The sequence below is a fragment of the Sorex fumeus genome, unplaced genomic scaffold, assembly GCF_029834395.1.
Source record: "Sorex fumeus unplaced genomic scaffold, SorFum_2.1 ptg000014l, whole genome shotgun sequence".
Classification (NCBI taxonomy): Eukaryota; Metazoa; Chordata; class Mammalia; order Eulipotyphla; family Soricidae; genus Sorex; species Sorex fumeus.
The window spans coordinates 39,584,054-39,608,478 of NW_026606071.1; the positions used below are offsets into that span (position 1 = coordinate 39,584,054).

Consider the following 24,425-nt stretch of genomic DNA (forward strand, 5'->3'; position numbering starts at 1 on the left):
GTGCCAGGGATCAAATCCCGGTCATCCATGTGCAGGGCAAACACCTTCCTCATTTTATTACCTTTTTAGCCGTAAAACACAGCCCCACCCTTTTTCCCCTCATGCCTTTGCCAGATTACACTGCATCTCCACCTCTGAGAATAGAGATTTGTTTCAACTTCTTCACTCTTGGCTTGGTGTTCTGACCTGCCTTTGATAGACATTCCCAGCATCCGATGCCAAGAAGAGACTGGTAAAGAACTTGTGTGACTGAGCTTGTTCATACTTAGACCATTCCAAGAACAAGAGCATGCCCATTGTAGCCCAGTATGAGGAGACAGATGACAAAATCTGGCGCAGTTTTCATTTTCAGAGAAACTGTTCTAGTCAAGTATAAGCTCCAAAGTATACTTGGCTGTACATTAGCCCAGTCTAAAGCAGCTGCCCTATAGTTTCATGAGATCTAATGATTACTGTCTGAAGTCTTTGTGTTTTGAAATATTTTTATGTGCAATAATAGTTGATAATAACTAAAAGTATGTTCAAACAACTATTTAATTTTACATCAATGGTCAGTGTCTACAAGATCTGGGAAAAACTTGGATATTACATTGTACACTGGTTCCAGAGAATGAAGGGATATCAATTACTGAAGTCAGGGAAAAAATCAGTCCAAATTTTATTTAAGGTCAGGTTTGAGAATGTTTTATATCATATAGTTAAAATAATCCTATGGTACTTGAGCGTTTGAATGAAATTCATTTGTCTAAAGACCAGGACAGAGAAAGTAGCCTTACTCTAAAGCCTGTAGAGAAGAAGTCAAATGAAGCTTTAATTCCAATCTTGGTAAGGAGACAACATTTTTCCCCTCGTAATTGGCCATATGGTGAGTGTTTGAGACGTTGGAAACTATGTAACCCCTGTCACTATTGGATATGTCTTCTATAATACAAAACAACCACAGACAACATTTAAACAAAAGAGTATGATTGTGTTTCAATAAAAATTTAATTACAAAATCAGACGCTGGAATTGGCCCTTAGGCTGTTTGTGTTTTCCTTAGGGTATAATTATATGTTATTGTTAAATAAAACATTAAAGGTCAATACTTTGTGAAACTTTTAAGATAAAACTTTTAAGATAAATATGTCAAATATATGAGATCTCTGCTTGTATGTCTCCGCTTGAAACATCAATAATAGATTCTCACTCCTCTGCTTCCATTTGGAAGCATCTAAATTTTTCACCCCACAGCAGTTAGACAGTCATTATCAATCTCTTATTATTTGTAAGCTACAATAAGGAAAATATGATGAAGTATGTTTTAACTGAACCTGAGGATTTGCTTCGGGTCACCATAGGAAAATATCACAACTTTAAAAAGTACTTGTATTGGAGCACTATATACACAAAATCTTATTAACCACAGTATTGTAAATCATAATTTTTCAAATAAAATAATCACTGTCACTGTTACTGTCATCCCGTTAATCATCGACTTACTGAAGCAGGTGCCAGTAGCGTCTCCCTTTGTCCCAACCCTGAGATTTTAGCATCGCAAACTTTATGCTCTCTCTCCGAGGATGCGGCACACCAGCTGGAAGTCCCTGGGCAAAATGGTGACTCTCTTGGCAGGGAATACACAGAGATTGGTGTCCTCGAAGAGCCCCACCAGGTAGGCCTCATATGCCTCCTGCAGCACCATGGCGGCTGAGTTCTGGGAGTGCAGGTCCTGAAGTCCTACTTGATCTCGTACACTGAAACAGCAGCTTGCGGATAAGCAGTTCGGTGGACCTCTGGTAGTGGTGGATCTCATATAAGGCATGGTGTGGGCTGGTAGTGGTGTGGCCTCTTCACTCCGCCCATGGCTGGCGTATTCTTAAGGGCCGCCTTGGTGGCCAGCTGCTTGTGGAGCGCCTTCCCGCCCATTGACTTGCATGCCGTCTGCTTAGTACGATCCCTCTCGTTCTTTTCAACTCAGCTGGAGACTCCTTCAGGGTTAGGGAAATGAGATCCATTTTAGTTACTGTTGTTGGCATATTTGGTACGTCACAGGTGGCTTGCCAGGTTCTGCTGTGTGGGCGGGATAACCTTGGTAGCTTGCCAGGCTGGGGGTGGGGGTGATGGAGGCCTTTGGGGCGATCTCTAATCATCCTTGCAGGTGTGCCCACTCTACTGAATGTAAGTTCCTGGTGACCGGCCTGCTGTAACAATTTGCAGGCTGACAACTCATAGCTGCCTGCGTCTCTGGCCAGCGCCTGGGCCATCTGTGGCCTCAAGTTGTTCTCCTTGATGTGGATGGAGTGCGCCTGGAGGTTGTTGAATAGCTGGCAGAGCAAGATCCCATTGCATAGGGTCTGTACCAGGTCGAACACCTGTGCCGAGTCCCAAGTCACTCGGTGGTTGGTGGACAGCATCTGGCAGTGGACAAGTCATTGCATGGGTTGCTGTCACCAATCCATGCTCGATGGTGTTGTGACTCGACCCAGCTGGGAGGAGGCGGTGATGCTTTGTCTGCTGCCCCGATTTTTCCTTGCCCCACCGATACCATTCTGTCTTAATCCCGCAAAGCAGCCGGTGATGTCCAGCAGGAATCATGCGCAGTGTTTCAGCAGGGATCACATGCAGAATTCCATGCCCGGTGTGCTGAGTTGTGCATCATCCAGAGTGAGATGGTGAGCTGGGTTGGGGAGAGCGTGAGGGGTTTAACCAGCGTTGGCACCATCTTGCCTCCAAATAAAACAATGAGTAAAATTTTTAAAGTGATTATAAAATGAAAAGCAACTCTGATTAAAGATAAAATTTTGCTCTAGTTGAAAAATATTTTTAAATTAAAAAACGGTTTTAACTTTACACTATGACAACAGTTTCTTCTATTTGATGACAGGTTATTTTTTGGGGAGCTACATCAGCTATATGCATAAGGGATGCTCGGGATTGTATTGAGGTTATCTTACATACTAGACATGTGCCCTAACACTTACAAAATGTCTCAGGCATCCTATACTTGCTTTTTGTTTTGTTTTATTTATTTTTGGCTGACCCCTGGCAATGCTCAGGGGTTATTCCTGACTTTGAGTTCAGAAATTATTCAGGAAAGTGCTCGAAGGACCATAAAGAATAGTGGGAATTGAACCCAGCTCAGTCACAGGTAAGGCAAAAGCCCTACCTGTTGTACTATTGCTCTGGACCCCACATTTGTACATTTTTGGGTGAGGGATGCACAATCAGTTGTGCTCAGGCTTACTTTTGACTCTGCACTCAGAAATCTCTCCTGTGGGTTCAGAGAAACCGAGTGAAGTGCTGAGGAACAAACCCAAGGCAAACTCCTTGCCTGATATACTATCACTCTAGTACCACTACCTTTTATTTCTTTTTGGCCAAAATGATTAAGTCCATGAAAGAGTCTCTAAAGAGATCACTTTTTTGAAAGACATGAACCCCCCAGTCTTTGAAGATGTTCTCTTTGATAGAACTAATCTTATATTTTCAATGAAAAGCAAAGTAATTCTAATTACCCTCATTTCATGTGATTTTTTCCCGGTAGCTACTTAGTCAACCTTCCTTAGCTGCTTCCCAAAGTCCTTTGCTTTAGTTAAATTATTTCACAAGAAACCGGAGGTATGTTCCCCAGCTTTACTAGATCTCTTCCTGGTATCCAGGGATATACATGCTCTTAATATGTTTACTAATTTTTTTTCATCATTTGTCTGTTGTTTGGTTGATGATTTATTCTTACATCCTCTCTGGTAAAACCAGAGACCAATTCCTGTTGTGTCCCAATATCCGCACTAGAGAATATTTCCAGAGTTATGAAAAGGAGAAGCATTTAAAAATTAGAGTTAGGGTTATTCCTAAATCAGGTAGATTCCTGGGGAGAACATCCATTCATTTAGGTAGACCAGATGCCTGTGCATGTGAAGGTGCAACGATATGGATAAGAATGTTGGTAATTCCTCTCCTAAATTCACCACCAGAGTTGAATACAGTCTTGTCCCAAACCTATGATTGTCGTGATTGAGAAGTGGTTTGAAGAAAATCTATATCCACTGCAGCCTGCTTGGAGAAACCTGTGAGTTGCGGTGTTTTCTGCTTAAAGGTCCACTCAGCCAAAATAGATTAGCACTGTAGCACTGTCCTCCTGTTGTTCATTGATTTGCTTGAGTGGGCACCAGTAAACTCTCCATTGTGAGACTTCTTGTTACTGTTTTTGGTATATTGAATACACCTCGGGTAGCTTGCCAGGCTTTGTCATTCAGGGCAATATAGATTATTGATCATAATTTTGGCAATTTTAATTATGTACTGAGTCTGTCATCACTGACACCTGCCAAGATTGTTTAATTTCACTATCAATTCCAAGACCCCATTGCTTCCAAGCAAAGCCCAAGTGTTAATGGGCCCCCATTGTACTGCATTGGGTGAAACCAATAAAACCCCATTCTAACTTCTGGACTCCCCATGGGATTTCCTCATTATGGCCATTCTTTATGGCTCATCATACCTTGGTAACAGCTTATGAACAGCTTGAACCCTGCAGGCAATCCTCAAGTAAATTCCCCCTCCACATTCTAAGCCAAAAAGTCAGTCTGGACACTTGTGATTCGTCACACAATCTGATGTGTCTGCAGTGAGGATTCAAACACTGACACTTAGGGAAAGGTATAATCTGGTTAGTTGCTCAGGCTTCAGACTCTCCTCCCTTCCCCCTCCCCTCTCCTCTCATTCCCCTCCCCTCCCCTCTCATCCTCCTCCCCTCCCCACTCTCCTCCCCTCTCATTGCCCTCCCCTTCCCTCCTCTTCTCACTTCTCCTCTCCTCTGCCTTTCTCTCTTCTATTTCTGTCCATCCAGCTCTAAATGCTTCAGCAGTCACATTAAGAATGAAATTCTTGGGGACTGGAGTGATTGCACAGTGGGTAGGGCGCTTGCCTTGCATGAGGTCCACACTAGAGAACATTTAGTACCACTACCTTTTATTTCTTTTTGGTCAAAATGATTCCCATCATCCCAGATGGTCCCCCCCGCCCGAGCACCGCCAGGAGGAATTCCTGAGTGCATGAGCCAGGAGTAACCCCTGTATGTCAACGGGTGTGACCCAAAAAGCAAAAAAAAAAAAAATTCTTGACTAATGATGAGTGTAGGTAAATTATTTTTATCTTAATTTGTCCACCAAACCTTAAACAGAAAGAAAAATCAAATATACAGTTTTTTATTATGTTAAGATCTTAGTTTCTAGACAAAAGTTGGAGAAGACTCTAGGACGAACACTCCACAGATCTTGCCTGTCAGTGCCTTTACATTCAATATTCTTCTAACTCTACATTGTCTATGAGGGTTAAAGTGCTTGACAAGAGAAGAAAGTTTGTGACATGGATAAGAGTTAAGGAAGAATAAAAACAGTGGAAATGATCATGTATGATGTGTGAGGTTTTTGGAGAAGTCTTTGCAAAATGAAAGCTGGATTTTATTTGTCAAAAAGGCTTTCAGTAATTATGTTCCTCATATGACTCAGGCATTTGTAGTCTGGCCAGCTCACAGAACATCTGTTTACAGAAATGTGGTGAAATATGCAAAGTCCTTAATTATGTTTCTACTATACCCTTTTCATTGTCTTTGCAGACTGGGAGCTCAGGAACTTTTCTCTTTTTTTATCATTAAGGAGAAAATAGCCACCAGGGGATAGATGTAAAATTCACAGAGTCTGAATGAAGTATAAGAAATTATTCTGGTGAAATGTCTATCTAATCAATAAGATTGGTATATTTGAACTTCAGTATTAGTTGACAGCTGACTTAATATAACCTAAATTTAAAACAATAAAGCTTGTCCCTGGACACTCGTTTTAAAGTTTATTAATGCTATTTTCCTCAGTCTGTACACCTTCTGGTAAGCCATTTATTTTCAGTGAGAGAGCCATTACAGACAACCTACATTAACTATTACAGAATCACTTACATTATGGCCCTCTTATGTCACTGAGAAACAGACGTGTAGAATATACCCATCCAGGGACGTCATCTGATACATAGTTTGATTGACTAAATGTGACAATGAAATCTGCTGCAGAGAAATTAATCAGGAAAACATTCGTAGACTGTAAGATGCCAAATATTTGCATCCTTATTGATGATCAGATGGCCTCTCTCACTAAGATTCTATAACTGTACATTTTAACATAATTGTAAACACAGTGCATACATATGGTTTTGTGTGTTTGCTTTCCTCACCTTACACATCACACGCATATTTCTGTATTGGAATATACAATACAAGTTTAAAGCCCTCAGAGGGCTCAACATATTGATGTATTTAGTGAGCATTTTAATACTTCTCTGTTCTGAAGCTAATGTCCAAACATCTGCCAATTGGAAGTAGTTTTTAACTGAATTAAATATGTATGGACTTGTTTCCCAGGACACACATGCCTGAAAGTTGCAAGATGCTTTATTTATACTTCACACTAAGAATAGCCCTTGGCTCTGGGTCCTACCACTATAATTCTGGATCTCTAACTTTAACTCCCTCCCTTATGATGGCAGAATCTCCAGTCATAGGCTTTACACCATTCCTGGAAAGCCATGATATTTCCTCTTCTCCCACTTCCGTCTGCTGCAGAACATACACATTTAGTATCTCTTCATTGTCCCTTATTTGCCTTTCCAGAATCCTGAGTATTTCTTTCCGCGTTGCATTTCTAGATTCAAGTACACATGAAATGCTATTGTACTTCTGGAAAAAAAAAAGATTCTCTTTCAACTGTTGCTAAAATTATTTTGTTGATTCATACTTATGCAACCAATGATGATAAGTCCTTCTGCCAACTTTTATGGTCCTCTGCACAGCTGTGAGGATAGGTAGAATGGTGACCATACAAACACATGTTATTTCTCATAAAGCTTACAGTCTTATGATCTTATCATTGATTCAAATTTGTAGGATTTCATTTTAAACCATGACTTGCTTTAATAATTTATCCCACCCACCTTTCCTACTTGAATATAGGAACCTTTCTGGAAATAATTATATTCTCACTGACATTTGGATCCCCTGAACAATATTGAGCATCTTGCTCCAAAGAAAATGGAATGATTTCTTATTTAATATATTCATTTAGTAACGAAGGGTGGCATTTACAGTCCTTCTGAGACTCTTTTGGTGGTGGTAAGGTAGAGAGTAATGGTGTTGGGAATTAGAGAAGACTAAAACAAGGATATGGAATTTTAAAATTGAGTTCAAATCCTATTTTGACTGATTTGTCACACTGTAGCACTGTCCTCCCATTGTTTATAGATTTGCTCCAACAGGCCCAGTAACGTCTCCGTTGTGACATTTGTTACTGTGTTTGGCAAATTGAATACATCACGAGTAGCTTGCCAGGCTTTGCCATGTGGGCAAGATACTCTTGGTAGCTTGCTGGGCTCTTCGAGAGGGGGGGAGGAATAGAACCCGGCTAGGCCGGGCTTGCTGCATGCAAGGCTAACGCCCTACATCTGTGCTATCACTCCAGCCCTGTTTTGTAATTACTTTTAATTTTTTGAACTTCTGGAAGTGACAGTAAAACTTAAGTCATAATATTATAGAAGAACCAGGGAGATGAAATATGTGTAAATCCCCATAAAGGTTTTTTTCATTAGTATCATTAACTTTATTTTGTTTTACCATACATATCACCATGATTTTCCTCTTCTAAATTCTAATGTTAGCTTATTTTATGAAAAATATTAGACTTTCATTTTGATCTTGGGGTATGAAATATGTTTGCCATTAACATTTTTTTTTGTTGTTAGGAAATAGGTGATTTTCTCTTTAATAACAAAAGAAAAAATAAAACTCTTAGAGGAGGGAGGAAAAATGTTGCATCAATTAGCATCAACAAAATAATTTTAGCAACAGCAGAAAGAAATTCCTTTCCTTTCTTCAGGACAATAACATTTCATATATACGTGTATGCAGAAATACACCAGTGAGCAAATCTTAAACTTGTGACCATAATCTTGTAAGGCAAGACCTAGACGGCTCTTCACTAGTCATCCAGGCCTAAGAATTCTGTTTAGATGAGTTTGTAATCAGTTTCGTTACTCCACATCTCTACTTACAGGTGTTCTGCCTGCCTATATTTGACAGGTTGAGTCAAGCATTTATAAGACATCCGTGAAGAAATGATCATGTTACTGAGTCCAAGTGAGATTGAAAAAGAGATCCCATAGGACAGTTCAAGATTCAATAGGATATTTAGCCAAGGTCATAAGCAAGACTGTTGTGGTGGCATAGGGATCCCTATGTTAGAAGCTTTAAGTAAATTTCTTTCTGACAAGTACTCAGTGCTAAGTTTGAATAGGTCTCCAAGTGTACCTGGTTTTCCAGAGATTTCTTCAGTTAAGGTCTCTTCAAGACTAACTTGATTAGGAACTGCATAGGTTATATTTCTGGAAGATTAAACCTTAATTGTTTATATTGTAGCGGTAAAATTTAATAAGGTTAGATACACAATCCAAGCTACACAATCATGAGAAAATTCTGAATGATAAAAGATAAGAAAACAAGATTTTATTTTAGATTTATTCTGCAAGACCAACAATATCTTTCCTGAACAGATACAAGGCAATGCATAACATGCATATTAAGAGAATATTCTGTAGAGATTGTGAAAATGAGCTCAATTTATATGAAATGATAGAAAATGAAACCATCCAAATATCAGTACTTTCATTCTTCTCTGAGGCATAAAATGCCACAGCTTAATAGGAAAGTTATAAATGAGTTGCAAGAGAAAATGGAAGAAAAACTTCAGACATATGGAACAAAATTTTGCTTTATTGTCACCCTGATAAAATTATAATCTATCAAGAAAAATTACTATCATCACAATTCTGATCATGCGTAGTACAAACAATGATAGAAAAGTAATGTTTAAGGACAAAGTTAAAATGTTTGCCTCAAATTATCACCACCAACACTGCGTTTTGATAACAAATACAAACTGACAATTACACAACAATGTTTGCAAATTCTAAATTCTAACAAATAATACAAAATCTATCAGTCTATTAGTAAGTGTCTCTATATCCTGGTCTTGCTCATAATGCGATCTGTCTAGAGTATCTCTATGGTAACTGCTAGATACCTACCTATCTGTGTAACTGAAAAGTTTCTATTTGTATCATACATTTATTTGTGTGTGTCTAATATATGGATATGCTCAGAAACTACCATTGTGCTTAGGAATCACTCCTGCATGAGCCTGAAGAACCATATATGGTGCCAGAGATCAAATCAAGGAAGGCTGCATGCAATGTAAATGCCGTACCTGTTGTTCTATCTCTTCAACCCTTATTTTCTATATGTACTTTTCTTGTCACATAATAATACTTATTCAAAACTATGTACTTGTATAAAATATAGAATTATATATTTATATAATTGCATGTACATTGTAGACTGTATAAAATATGAATTGTATATATATGTATGTATATATATATATGTATAAATATATGCTTGGAATATCACAATTCACTCAAATGAGAGATAGAATCCGGAGTTCTGATCTTCGTCAACGCTCAAGAATCAGGGACGCTGTCTCATTTGCCAAGACATCAAAAATCAGATGGGCTGGACACGTAATGAGGTTTACAGACAACCGCTGGACTAGAGCCATTACTGATTGGAATCCACTGGACATCAAAAGATCACGTGGACGCCCACCTATAAGATGGTCAGACTTCTTCGTCAAGACCCTAAATGATCGGTTTGAGGCTCTGCATGTTCCTAAAACGAACAGATACCATTGGGCTACGCTAGCACGCAACTGGGATGAATGGAGACGTTACTGGCACCCGCTCGAATAAATCGATGAATAACGGGGATTAAGTGATTAAGTGATATTTGCATTATACATTTGTGTATATAGACATATATACCAAACCTTGTCAAAAGGTCATAAAATATTTAGAAAAATGGATATAGTTAACACTGGTTGGTTAATAAAATGTTATTGACATCTGGAGAAAGAAAACTGTACCAGAGATATGGAATAAATGAATTTAATTATTCTGATAATTCTGCATCCTGGAAAGAAAAGAAATTTTTCAGAAAGGTGAATCATATATAGATTTGATTTGTCATACATTAAAATAATCTAAAAGATAATTTCTTCTTGTCTTTAGTTGACATAGACATAGCTATTTGCTGAGTTGCATCCAATATTAAGACATTTATATTATGATTAGAGATATTCTTAACATTTGAGGAAAATGTGCAAATACCACATAAAAAGGAACATATGTTTGTTTCACGTCTAGTCTAAGAAAAGCCAAAGGACACAGCTGGCAACACCTTCCTGAAGATAATAGTGATCAAACACTTCTGAGGGAGCAAAGGAAACCTAATTGTCTAGAGAACTAAGGAAGTTTCTTCTGTTTCTTCATTCTCTCATAAAATATTTCTCTTCTTCCATCCAGTCATGTTTTTCTTGCTTCTCCACATTGGAACTTTTTCTCAAAGATCAGGAAACTACTTCAGTCTGTATTTGAAAATTCTGTGATATTTGCCTTTTCAGATTTTCCATGATTAACTTTTGCATAACTGACCTGGTTCAATAATCCCCAGCACTCTTTATCATTCCTCATTTATCTCCAGGAGGGATCCCTGAGTGAGCACAGTGCAAAGATTTAGCCCAGAGCATATCCACTTATGAACCAGCCCCTCTTTCCCTTCCGCCCCAAAAAGTCCCAAAACAGAATTTGTCATCTATTTTAAAGAGGAGAGTTTGCCTTTACTATTCATACTTGAAGAAAGACGAAGTGATTTTTTAGGCCCTGGAATGAGACATCACTCCTATGGCTATCTGCTTGCTAAATGCATTTTACTTAATTAATGAATTATTTAATTTAATTTTTGTGGACAAATTCAATGTGCCAAAACACAGTAACGACAAGTCTCAAAATGGAGACATTACTGGCCCTGCTCGAGCAATCAATGAAGAATGGGAGGACAGTTTTGGTGCTACACCTGGCAGTGGTTAGGTGTAGCTCTCTCCTGGCTCTACTCTCAGAAATGTTTCCTGACAAAGCTCAGGGAATCAAATGGATTCAAACATTCAACCCGGCTCAGTCATGTATAAGGCAGGAGGCCTACCCACTGTACTATAGTTCTCTACCCCTGAATTATGTTTGCATCCTAAAATAAGGACTATAGTCATGTTAATATTCAGAAACTTCTGGGACAGGAATTTGAATATACAGTAAGTGAAACAATCCTGGTTTTTTTTGTTTGTTTGTTTGCTTTGGGGCCACCCCAGTGCTGTGGTTCTACAGTCAGGAATTACTCCAGGTGGTATTCAGGAGAACATATGGGATGCTAGGAATTGAATTCAGGTCTGCTGCGTGCAAGGCAAACACCCTCCCTCCTGTACACTCTCTCAGACCCAAACTTTCTGTCCTATTTCGCTTTCCCAGAAACATCTAAAATATTTTTACTAATGATAATTAAGGAACAATTTTTTATAATAGGCATTTGGGATTCTGTTCAAGAGAGCAGAACTAGAGTAGAGAAGAATCAAAATTATGAAACATTTCTATCACATTTTATCAACAAAATCCATGGGATGTAATGTCTAGATAAAGGACAAATTATATATGTTTTAATTTGGGAGCTAGATGCAACAGTGGTCAGGCATCACTCCTGGAGGTGCTCTGGGGAGTCACAGGGACTGCTGTGGCTTGAACCCAAGATAGCTGGATGCAAGACAAGTGCTTACCTGCTTTACCATTTTTTCTGGCCCTGAATAGAGTTTAACTGAATCAACAATTACTTCAAGTGATGCTCCAGATTGAACGCACATGTGGTGAAAGAATGGATATTATAGCAGAAGTCTAAGATTCATTTTCAGTCTATACCATTTATTATCTTTATGATCCGAGCATTATGATGTAAACTAAGGGCAAATTAATCCTCCCACTCTTCCATTCACATCTTTCATTTGAAAAAATAAAACTTTTACCATTCTTTTAAGATTGTTATGAAAAATACTTTAGGTACACAATGAAAGATGTTTAGCATCATGCCTTAAATGTAATTTATCAAAAAAAAAGAAGAGTAATAACTTCACATCAACCTATTAAGGTGTTTGTAAAGTGTTTCCTATACTTTGACAAAATATACAGTAGAAACAGAAGCGTGAAAACTTTTTGGTGTCCAGTATAATAGGTAAAATGCTCACATAAATGATTCATTTTAGGAGCTTTTCAAGGAGACGATCAATTAATGGTGTGAAAATGAAATATGATTTTTAAAACTTCAGTAGATTGAGGTTATTTTCAGATTCTCTGACAGAAACAAAGGGAATATTTAAAAAATTGTCTTGGAGATGCCATTAAATCAAAATGACTTTGAATATTTTGTTTAAGAAATGCTAAGATGAAGAGTTTAAAAAGGAACAAGATCTAAAAGATATCAGATGGCAGACCAAAAGAAAACTGGAAGAGTCTTTAGAAAAATATTTTGTACCTTATCTTTCATTCTCATTTATTTTGGGGTTGAGTTTCCATGGAGTTCTATTCTTGTATGATAATTGGACTACAGTGATGTCTACAAAGCCAGAAAATATTCTAAGAAATAAAAGCTGAAATTCAACAGACTGTCCCTCACTAAGTCAAGTAAGGCTGGGATTTTCAAGTTGATATTTGACTATTGTCTGAATAATTCCAGGAGCATATCTTAAAATTCAGATTACTAGCGCTAAAGGAGTTTCCACTAAATCAGAATAATTTCAATAAAGTACAATTTACTGTAAATATTTGATACATAAAAATTTCCGGATACTTTGAAGAAAGGCACTTCTGTTGTGGGTAGGTATTTTTATGAAATAGAACCATGACCAAGTTTTTTTACCATTACTATTAGCTTTTGATAACCACCTTGGCAAAAACAATGCTCATATTTTTTAACTCCTGTAACTATAAAAATTGGCCATCACAGTTTCAAAAACTGAGTGCACTGTAGACATCTCTGGAAGTGGTTTCCGGTGCAGGGTCTGCAAGATGGTTTGATTATTTATTTTTGTATCCATTGGCAGCTCCAGCACATTTTTATATGATTTTAATATAGTTTACATTTCTACTTTTATTGTAGTCTATTAAATACCTAAACACAGCCTAAAAGTACGTGTGGTAATCTTAGGTAACAGAACCAGACAGGAAGAATATTTGCCTTCTTTATGCAGAAATTTCTAAATTAATTATTAAATTACACACTAAAACTAGTCTCAAAAGGGAGAATTTTAGGGATTTTAGTCATACTTCCCATAGACTGCCTCTCCTTTGCAATTGACCTAATCATGTAAATCAGAAAATCTATTCTGTGAAAGTTATGAGTAGTACTTCCAAATGTGGTATTAGAAGAGTCGTTGAAAACAAAGAAAAATATATAATAAATCACAAAAAGTCAGAAAAATTCACATAAAATTTCGCATAATATTTAAATTTCTAGAAAATGATTTCACATATTTTCATCTCAGCATAAATTTAGTACATTATGCAAAAGATGTACCTAGGTTTTCTTCCAAATCTCTTGAAATTCTTTGCAATAGAAGTCAAAAAGCAGGTGTGTTTGTGTGTGTGTTTGTATATGTGTTTGTTTGTGTGTGTATAGAACAGTGAAATGCCATAAAGTTTTCTTTAAGGTATTTTTAGTCAACTTGAATTTCTCTAATGTGATAATAAAGAACCATAACTGAAAGCATGTGTGACAGTAGAAAAGAATTGCTAGGAGTTGAGATTAGTTTGTCTTTCAATATTCTTGTGCCCTTCCATTAGAACATTAACTAGACATAATTAAAAAATAGAATATTCAGAACACCATTTAGCTTTTTTTAAAAAATAGCAAAATTTTGCATGCACATATATACACCCACACACCTGAGCTCCCATCTACTTAGGGATACCTATGTTTAAAGAAAATAAAAGGACAAATTCTTTTTCAAGGTATTGGAAACAGCTTTCTTTCATTGAAATCTCATTTTATGTGTAGCGATAGCACAGCAGGTAAGGCATTTGCCTTGCAGGTAGGCCAACGCGGCCAACCCGGTTCGATTCCTTCGCCCCTCTAGGAGAGCCAGGCAAGACACTGAGAGCATCTAGCCTGCACAGCAGAGCCTGGCAAGCTACCCATGACATATTCGATATGCCAAACACAGTAACAAGTCTCACAATGGAGACGTTAGTGGCCCACCCGCTCGAGCCAATTGATGAACAACGGGAGGACATTGCTACAGTGCTATATTCATTAATCTCTGTTCTACTATGCCTTATTTTATTACTGTCACTGTCACTGTTCTCCCATCGGTCATCAATTTGCTCAAGCGGGCCCAGTAACGTCTCCATTGTGAGACTTGTTACTGTGTTTGGCATATCAATATGTCATAGGGAGCTTGCCGGGCGGGCGAGATACTCTAGGTCGCTTGCTGGGCTCTCCGAGAGGGGCGGAGGAATCGAACTCGGGTTGACTATGTTGGCTGCTTGCAAGGCAAACGCCCTACCCACTGTGCTATCGCTCCAGCCCTATTTTATTAATTTTACTTAAATTTTAAGGTTTGTTAAAAATACCATTTTGTTTACAATACTATTTTGTTTGCAATACTATTTTGTTTACAGTACAATTTACAATGTTTTCTGATTTAATTACAGTACTGCACCCATCACCAACTTACCTATCATTATGTCTTTTCAAACAACTTTTAGATGGCAGTGGATCAGATTTTATGTAGTAGAAAACTTGAAAGTTGTAGATACCTGTATTTGGAATAGCATTATCTTTCTCACTGTCTCACCTTTGACCATTGAGGAGTTTATTTTGTACACTTCATACCATAATGTGGTGAATTCAAATCCATGTGATCAATTGATAGATATTATTCCTGATTTATGCAAGCAATGTAGAAATAAATCACCAATGATTATTGTTTTCTCATTTATATCCCCAAATCTTCTGGCACTTTGTATGAATGTTTCTTTTGATGGGGTTTGGACATGAGATCTTAACAGTGACATAGACTTTGTTCTTAATCCATCTTGATTCTCTGGTAACTTCTCTGTTGGTTTTAGTTTTGCATCAGTCCTATGCATCATATAATTTTATCTTGGGGTCTTTTCTGGTCTTCTGAGTGTCTCTGTGCCCCTACTCCAAAAAGTCCACCTTAACATTATCATTAGAGATTCTTCCTGGTTCTTCTTCTATGTATCATTGGACAATCAACTCTTCTGACATGCTTGCAGAGTGGCGTGGCTATTTCATGCTGTGTTTTCATGAAATTTTCTTTGTCTCCTATGCTCAATCTTTGGCTGAAATTTACAAAGAATAATTGATTCCCAGAAGATAGACAAATTCTAGACTTGGAATAATTATATGAATCCATTTATTTTTTCTTTTCATTACAAGACTAAAGGAGTTAGTGTGTCCAAGGATTCACTCTCCAGCTTAGATAGAGGCAAGTTTTTGAAAGCCAATACTCATCTCAAAGTCTTCTCAACTCATCTCAAAGTCTTCTCCAACCTCCCTTTGTATCATCTATTATTAGTTCTGCATAGTCTGAGCTGCTGAGATAGAATTCAGAGTAGAACCAGGGAGTCAAACTGAAATATTCCCTGGGACATCATGAATCTTTGAGAATGTGATAACATCCAGGGCCAACATTTTTTTGTTTTTGTTTGCATCCATACACAGTATGCTAGGGGTCCTGGATCAGTACTTTGGATTTGCTCCTGGTGGGGCTAGGAGCAAATCCTGGGCTGTCCTTTGCAAGTGACCTACCTGCTGTGTCATCAATCCAGCCTTGATAGATTACTTCTTAACTCAAGTTTTGAGGAGATAAGAATGAATAATGATTTAGCATTAGAGGATATTAATATTATCATGGGCACTCAAGGCTCCCTACACCCAACACTATGTTTAATATTCATAGTTTCATATGCCTGCTACTTTCTCTTTTTTAATGTGCTCTCACCTTGTTTGTTTATTTACCATGATAGCCATTTGTGTGCCTCAGCATTTACTAGAATAGAGTCATTCCTAAAATGGGATTAAATCTAAAATCAACACATCAAGAAAAAATTATGTAGATTCTAAATTTTCTTTCAAGATTCCCTTTAAAATGGTATAAACTGTAATGATTTTGTGCTAAATTTACCTTCATCATGCCGATCTAATGAGTTTTTTCTACTACGTTAAAATATCGGAGAGCCCGGCAAGCTACCGAGAGTATTCGATATGCCAGACACAGTAACAACAAAGTCTCCAATGGAGACGTTACTGGGCCCGCTCGAGCAAATCGACGATCAACGGGAGGACCTTTACTTACTTACTTAGTTAAAAAATAATATATTTTATGTAGGAAATACAGCTCAGTACCATTCATATGGGTGTGTGTTTCCCATGAACCCTATCAATGTCCACAAAGAACCAACTCCAGGAACCGCCATCTTGTCCTGAGCCCAGAAACACACAACCATTATAACCACCATGCACTGTTTTCCTCCTTCATATCTCTAGCTACAGCCAGAGTAGTGGCAGGATTATTAATACTGAAAGACATCCTGGAATTCTTGCACAAAACCCTCTACACCTAGTGAGTAACAACAAAATTAGTTGGGATAGTTGCAACACGGAAGGAAGAAATCAACAACCAGCTTGTCTTCTAGATAGCTCCCTGAGGTGCATGTGTGTGTGTGTGTGTGTGCGTGTGTGTGTGCGCGCGCGCGCGCGCATGTGTGCACATGTTTGGAAAACAGGGATAGGGATAGGGGTGGGAGATAGAGGAGACAAAAGTGGTGAATTTTAAAGATTCAACCTCAGACTGCAACAGACAATGTAGAGTTACAGTATAGAACACTACCACATTTAGTGAGCAAAGTCACTAGTTTAAAACACTCAATCAGTACTAACTAGCTGTATAAACTAGTTTTGCTTATTTTTCTGCATTAAGTTGTGTTCTGGGCTTTTAGCCCAGAACTTGGCACGAAGAAGCACAACTCTCTATCTGCCATAGGCACGAGTGGAGAGTAGTGAGATGCTTGTCTTAAATTAAGGATGGGAAATAGCTTTATCCTTCCTCAACCTATCTTTGAAATCATATTAATATTCTAAATCTAAGAATTAATCATATTTTTACATATGGTTTCAATTAAATAAAAAGAGTTAAGAATAGAAGGAAACATTAACAGAAGAGATAATTGACTGACTAACTTTTAAGTATATTTTTACGATGAACAAATCCATAAAGTGTTCATTAACTAATGGCATGATGGCAGTCATGATTGCTATCACTGCAGTAAAGGCTAAAAGGGGCATTGTCCTAATATCCCCTTGTCTCTCAAAGAGCTAGGAGAAGGCTCCCACATACTCCCTTCCCTGAGAAGGATCAAGGGTCTTACTGATATTCATGGTTCTGTTCTTCAAAGACTCCATCAGCTGCTCCTCTGATAGCTGCCCTAGAGGATCAGGGAGAAAGAGAAAAGAAACAGCAGTCAAACACGAAACCCTCATTTACACAGTACTGAACTAGTGTCATGATTTTCACAAGACTTATCATGACAAAATCTTTCACCCAATCACTTTTTAGGTTGTCAGAGACAGACCTGTCAGTTCTCCAGGCATTTATAGTATTTGCTTTGCTTGATGGCTCTTGGTTAGGTCATGTGAGCAGACATAAGGATCAATGTGTATATGGATTCAATGGGTTTCCTCACAGAAAGCTATGAATTCCCCTTTCACCCTGATAGCAAAGGTCACGAGCTGGAGTGCCATGAGATAAGGAAGGCAGCTGTGTCTACTCAAGAGCCATCCGCAAAACCATTGGATTTCCCTGCTGGCCCAATCCCAGATCTGAGCTCTAAGGTCTGGGTCAACATTATTCCTCTGCACCTTTTACCCTCACAGGTGTGTGGCCCATCTTTTGGAGGGAAATCCTAACTTTCAGAAGCTCTGCATGTAATCACTTTATCTAAAGGGTTAAATGTCTTCTTTGGTGGCCCAGTGCAGAAAGGAAATTTGCTAATATATGAGAGTTGGAGATAATTTGCTCGAGCGGGCCCAGTAACGTCTCCATTGGAGACTTTGTTGTTACTGTGTTTGGCATATCGAATACTCTCGGTAGCTTGCCAGGCTCTCTGAGAGGGGCAGAGGAATCGAACTAGGGTCGGCCATGTTGGCTGCGTGCAAGGCAAACGCCCTACCCGCTGTCTGGAGTTGCAGACATGAATCCTGCTATGGACTGTAGCATTGTAGCACTGTCCTCCCATTGTTTATCGATTTGCTCGAGCGGGCACCAGTAACGTCTCCATTGTGAGACTTGTTACTGTTTTTGGCATATCAAATACATCATGGGGACCTTGTCAGGCTATGCTGGGCAGGTGGGTGGGATACTCTTGGTAGCTTGTCGGGTTCTCCAAGAGGGACAGAGGAATTGAACCCAGGTCAGCCGTATGCAAGGCAAACGCCCTACCTGCTGTTCTATTGCCCCAGCTCTCGAGTGATAGTACAGCAGGTAGGGCATTTGTCTTACACACGGACGACTGGGGTTCTATTCCCAGCATACTATATGGTCCCTTGAACAACGCCAGAAGTAATTCCTGAGTGCAAAGCCAGGAGTAACCCCTGTGCATTGCTAGTTATAACCCAAAAAAAACAAACAAAAAAAGAATTGTGCTATATTCTTCAGTTATTCTCCTCACTCTAGTTTGCTCTCTGCCCATTTTCTCCCTAGTGGTCAATGTATTTTATCAGCCTCTCTTTTCCTTAGACATTCCAACCAGAGCTCTTTGCCCAAGATTTTCTGCAGAGGTCCTCACCTCAGATTCCTTTTTTGCCATCTGGAACCCCTAAAATTCAAGATACATTATTTTACCATGCTTACAAATTTAACTTGAATTCCCCATTAGGAACCAACCTCTAATATTTGTTCTGCACATCTAAATCATACATGAAAAGTTGGCCTATCCTAACTGCCTAAGAAGAATTGCACTGGCCTTTGGCTTTTGCATACTCTTAAACTGTAAAAGTAGGCAGATATTTGTTTCCCTAATTTTATTTCTTTTTCACAAAGGGAGAGATAAATACAGACATAGAGCCATACAGATGGATAGTATCAGTGTGATAACTAAAATATACTGAGCTGTTACCATAAGATTGTATGGCATGCTGCTGAGATAATGTAAATAGTTTATCTTTTAATAGATGTCTACCTCTAAAGACTGTGTAGTTTTTGGTTCAGTACAGAAGCCAGTAAATTCAAACTTATTAGGTTCAAATTCCTTCCTCAATTCTTCTTTAAAATTTTAGGTGAGTTACTTAACATCTCAGAGTGTTATAGTCAAAGGAGATGATAAGAGTACTTGGAATAAAGATTCTTTATTTAGAGATTTAACATCCCCTACCAAGGGACAGCAAATACAAACATGTTAATTCTATTCACTTTCCTCCTACTGCTTGCCAATCTTAGTATCACCTCACTCTCTGTTCTTGCATCTCTGAATGTAGTTCTATTTTGCTACTCTATGTGGATCTCCAAAAGCTTCCTATTTCCCAATCTGCATATAGTCGTCGAGACACACCACAATGCACTTCTTATAATCATAGTGAATTCTCTTGATTTTGTACAATCTAAAGTTTACATAAATAACTTAAAATTTCACAAAATATGGAATAGCCACATATTACTAAGTCCAAGTAATTTTCAGCACCCGAAATGTTCAGAAAAGCAGTTTTTTCCCTGCACATTTTATTTCTTTTCATGAAAGCATTACTCAAATGACAAAACATCCTTAGGGGTAATGGAGTAATTAGCAGTTTAAAAAAATATAGGAATGTTGAATTCAATTTTTCTTCCCTCTCTCTTGGGAATGAATCGGACTGTAGAAAGCACACATTGGCCATCTGCAAATTTTATGCTAGTGTTACCTTTGACAAGGTAGATGAATTTTCCAAAATCTGGAATTCATTTAGGATATCTGACAATTTTTGTAAATTTAGTCTTCATTGACAGGGCTATAAAAAGAAATCGTACAGTATGCAATCTGTTTACAAGAGTTTTCAGTGTAATTCCTCTGAGATCTGTTATACAAAAATGCTTCCATCTTCACAGAGATCATGCCCCATTGATTAAAATACATTGGTAAGATATCTCACATACCATAGGAGACTTTTCTTATGTAACGAAAATAAGGATCTTTAGATCTTATTTTTTTTTTCTAATGAATTTTACAAATGGGTCTGATGGAATCATAAGTGTTTTAGAAGAGGGAGGCGAGAAGTCCACAGAGAAGTTCATAAAGACAAAATATATGTGGCAATGAAACAAGAGGTTGAAGTGATAGACAGAAGGTGGGAATAAGCCAAGAATGCAGGCTGTCTGCTGAAGTTTAAAAAAGACAAAGGCACTAATTTATTTTCAAATTCTCCAGAAAAAAAATATGATGTAGCTAATACCTGGATTTTAGGCTTTAGATCTTCATAACTGTAAGAAATAAACTTGTATTTTTTAAGCCAACTAATTGGTAATTTGTTGCAGGAGTTGTAGGCAACTAATAAAAGATACACCTGCATTATGCATGTATCAATTCAACCTTACCTTGCTTAACAACAAATATTTGTTCACTTAGAGGGCAGAAAGGATAGATTTTATGTGTTAGAAGGGAAGAATAGAGTATGGTAACTGTGCAAATTTGTCAGTCACTGTGAGTTGCTGAGAAAACAGCTCAGCATTTTCTATTATTTCTAGCTATTTCTTTCAGTGAGTCTAAATCCCCCAGCCTCTTTTGGTTGGGGTGACAATGTGACTTATTAGTCAAAGAAAGAAAGGCAAGAACCTCCATAGAAATTTCCATACACGTGATCTTTCATTCTTTATCCATTGTTTCACTTGGAAATGACAAAGACCCAATGGATTGTAGGAACTAATGAGGAAAAGAGCTTCTATGTGGAAAAAGTTCTTACAGACCGTGTGCCTTGAAGATCCACTGAAAGAGAACTTCGTTATCTGTGACGATATTGAGGAATAAGCTTTAATTGTGTTGAACTTTTGATAATATGGGGGATTTTTGCTAATAATAGAGAGTAATGTTCTGGGTAATACACTTATTTTATTCTATCAGTAATTATAACATGTCAAAGAAATCATGTTTTATAATTCTTTTATTGTATTTAGCCTAATTTTTTCTGATTTAGAGAATTTCTATTCATTTTTAGGAGTTCTTAACATAAATGCATGTTGAATTTTATCAAGTATTTATCTTGAAGAAAACAATTATATTAATTTGCATTAAAATGTAAGATTATAACTCCCATATGACCCAGACACACCACTTCCTGGCATCTATTCCCCAAACATAAAAACATCAATTCAAAGAACATATGCTTACCTATATTCATTGCAACAATGAATATAGGTATGCATATGTAGATATGGAAATAAGCCAAATGTTCAGATACAGACAAATGGATTAAGAATAATGGTATAGGGGCTGGAGCAATAGCACAGCCAGTAGGGTGTTTGCCTTGCACACGACCAACACGGGTTCAATTCCCAGCATCCCATATCGTCCCCTGAGCACGGCCAGGAGTAATTCCTTAGTGCAGAGCCAGGAGTAACCACTGTGCCAGCTGTGACCCAAAAAGAAAAAAAAAGAAAAAAAAAGGAAATTATAGTATATATATATATATATATGTGTGTATATATGTATATATATATATATTAAACTCTATGCAGCTGTAAGAAGGGACAGAATATCATAAAATTTGTTAGTAAGTATATGGTATCATCGTCAGTGAACCCAGTCAAATGTAAATGGATTGAGAGATATAGAATGATGCTTTCATATGTGAAATATAAAGATATGCATTAAGAGAGAAGTATAACTGTAGAGTATAACTAGTTGTTGGTACTAGTTCCAATGCAGTTGTAAATGATAGTAGAGTTGGTGCACAGAACAGTTTACAGAGGAAAAGTATTGCATAGGAAGGTCCTTTGACACTTTGATGAAGGTAAGTGGGCACTCTGGTGGAAAGAGTTGTACTGAAACAATACATGCAGGAAGCTATTGCGAACAGTATTGTAAATTATAGTACCTCGATACTTAAAAACAACAAGGATGATAGAATAAAAGACTTGTGAACAACTAAAGAATTATTTTCTTCTTATCTAGTGCTATTGGATGAATTATATTTAGTGGATTTTTATTGTTAAGGGAACTTCTGTACCATTGTTCCCTTGTTTCTGGACTCACCCGTGTCTTGAAATATCTCTTGCATTATTTACTGCTAACTTTATATTTTCTGACTGTTCAAGATTTTTCTGATGTTTCATGCTCAATTTTACAACTTAAAATTCTCTTAGCTCAGAATAAAAAACTCCTAGATTCAATTCAATTTTATAGGACCTACAAAGATTTTACAGGTGACCTAATATTGCTATCAGATGTGTTTATCTAGTCCCCTTTAAAAGTCTAATGTAACTGATTTTTTCTGTATTGTTTCCTATATATGTGATGGCCTTTCTCATTTATACATCATGAAACATCTTAGCATTCTTCTCTTCAGTTTTCACTCAAATGTGATCTCTTTCATGACACACAGCCTTAGAACTTCCATAATACTTTTGACATTTCCCTAGAAAAGTTTTTGCTTATATTTTTTAGTAATCTTGATAGGAAATATAACCCCAAAGCATATTGACATAATAACCAAAATAGTTATCTCATTAGAGTTTTTAGGTGTCAAGAATTGCTGGTGGTTTAACGAAGTTCCGTATCACAGTATCTCGTGAAGCTTCGAGCAAGAAGCAGGTGTGACCTAATATAGAGGATCAGTTTCCTCTCAAGCTTTCTCATATGGCTGTTGGTTCTTACTAGGTGTTTCCAGGAGGCCTCATTTTTTGCTCTACGAAACACTTTTATTGGATTGCTGATGTGTCTTTAGAACATACAACTGATTTCCACTACACACAGTAATCCAAGAAAGACAAGACTGAACCTACAATATCTTTTGCTATTATTCCTCAGAAGTCACACACTATCACTTGTATTTTGTTAGTAACACAGACAGAATTTGGTAAGGGAGAATGCTAGATGTATATGAGAAAATAAGAAGGTGAAGATCTTGGGTGGGGCGTACCTTTAAAACTGATCACTGCATTTGTTGCTATGTACTATTCACAGTGTCTACTGTTTATAACGTGGGGTACTGGTACTAGTTCCAATGCAGTTGTAAATGATAGTATTATTTTGTATGCCCAAACAGGTAAAGACTAATATCCTGCTGTTGACTAGAAACCATGCTGATAAAGTAAACCCCTGATTAATACATATCCTGCGCATTAATATATTAGATAAACTATTCTTAGTTATCCAGAAAAATCTGTTTTTATTAAAATAATATAAAATCAATTACACTTACAGAACATCCACATATGCATCATTACTTTAAATTTATGTTGTTTATTTGTAATAAAATATGAGCATAAGTGGCTCCTACAGTTCCAACCCATATTGTTCAAGGATCTTGTTCAATGATTTTGTTTAGATAATGTCAGCTCTGGGGAACATTCATTTTGTGGTTTCCTTTTTCAACTTTTTATATTTTACATAGTCAGATACAAATGATACTTTATGAATACTTCATGAGACAATAAATAAGTATAAAAATACTAGAAAATACAGCTGGGCTTATAGAGATTTGTGTTCCTCTCCTTTCTGGTATCTTTCGGACAGACATATCTTAGTCATAGTGTTTGGAACAGAAGTGGAAGTGCCTGTCTGGAAACTACTGTAACTGCAAAAACCAAGTGACCTACCATTGGTATTTGACTCCCTCTTAATAAGTTTCACATGTGTCTTTGAAATACATAGGATTAGAAATGTTTCTGTCATATAGAGCAGATACCATTAAAAATAAAATACTTTCCTTCATAGAAAAGATTGATGTCCATTTAATTGGTATATCAGATTTTTATTTTGCAACCATTTTAGGAGCGATAGCACAGCGGGTAGGGCGTCTGCCTTGCACGCAGCCAACATGGCCGACCCGAGTTCGATTCCTCCGCCCCTCTCGGAGAGCCCGGCAAGCTACCGAGAGTATTCGATATGCCAGACACAGTAACAACAAAGTCTCCAATGGAGACGTTACTGGGCCCGCTCGAGCAAATCGATGATCAACGGGAGGGCCTTTACTTTACTTTACTTTACTTTACTTTAGTCTAGTTTATATACAAGGCACCAAGGTTAAAAAAATTAAATAATTCTGAAACATTAAATCTCTCTTGTTGAAAAAGAATCACAATATATTCCAGCACTTATAAACTAAAATATGCTGGAGGAATTAGAGTTAAGCCATAGAAGAAAATCACTAACATTTTAATATATTCAATTATCCAGTAAAGCAAATCAATTTTGTTTGTGTT

The 24,425-nt window shown here is 37.4% G+C and overlaps 1 pseudogene; it reads right to left on the reverse strand.

Annotated features, from left to right (window-relative positions):
* Positions 1 to 1,543: 1,543 nt before the first annotated feature.
* LOC130021181 (histone H3-7-like) lies at positions 1,544 to 2,396 on the reverse strand (annotated as a pseudogene).
* Positions 2,397 to 24,425: the final 22,029 nt, after the last annotated feature.